General features: G+C 48.9%; 1 non-coding gene across 1 annotated transcript; it reads left to right on the top strand.

Annotated features, from left to right (window-relative positions):
* Nucleotides 1-437: 437 nt before the first annotated feature.
* Nucleotides 438-556, top strand: LOC117114733. Its single transcript, XR_004446434.1, has one exon. It is a non-coding gene; the product is annotated as a 5S ribosomal RNA (ribosomal RNA).
* Nucleotides 557-581: the final 25 nt, after the last annotated feature.

Here is a 581-nt window from a genome sequence, read left to right as displayed (position 1 = left end):
CGGACCAGACCTTCCAGACGACCGTTGAACTCCGTTATCTGTTCGCACACCCTGTTGGGATCGCGACCGGATTCGGCGAGGTCGGATTCGCATTCGGAGGCGTTCGCGAGAAGACTGTAGCGTCCGCAGGTGCAGAACGCGGACGCGATGGCGGCCAGCAAGTTTTAGACGCTCTTCATAGCGTGGGTGTTTCTTGCGAGTACAGTCTTCTTCTGTCTAAAGCATCCTAGTTAGTGCAGTAGTAAAATTGTTGGTTTATTGTTCAACACCGGTGTTTGTAAAAAATGTACTCTCGCAGCAGAGTGGTCAGGGGAGTCAGAGGAAATCCCCGCCAGACAAGCGCGCGTTGATATGAAACGTCATCAATCATAGAGCTTCATGATTGGATAATTATGCTATATGGCGAGATTAACTATGAGTGGAAATATCATCCACATGTCTACAGCCATGCCTCGTTGAAAACACCTGTTCTCGTCCGATCACCGAAGTTAAGCAACGTCAGGCCTGGTTAGTACTTGGATTGGTGACAGCCTGGGAATACCGGGTGCTGTAGACTTTTTACATTTTTCCTCCAAATTCTA

The sequence above is a fragment of the Anneissia japonica genome, unplaced genomic scaffold, assembly GCF_011630105.1.
Source record: "Anneissia japonica isolate Jap-2015-1 unplaced genomic scaffold, ASM1163010v1 scaffold14540_len1531_cov84, whole genome shotgun sequence".
Taxonomy (NCBI): Eukaryota; Metazoa; Echinodermata; class Crinoidea; order Comatulida; family Comatulidae; genus Anneissia; species Anneissia japonica.
The sequence above is the reverse complement of the archived record's forward strand: the minus strand, read 5'-3'. Positions and strand labels throughout refer to the sequence as shown.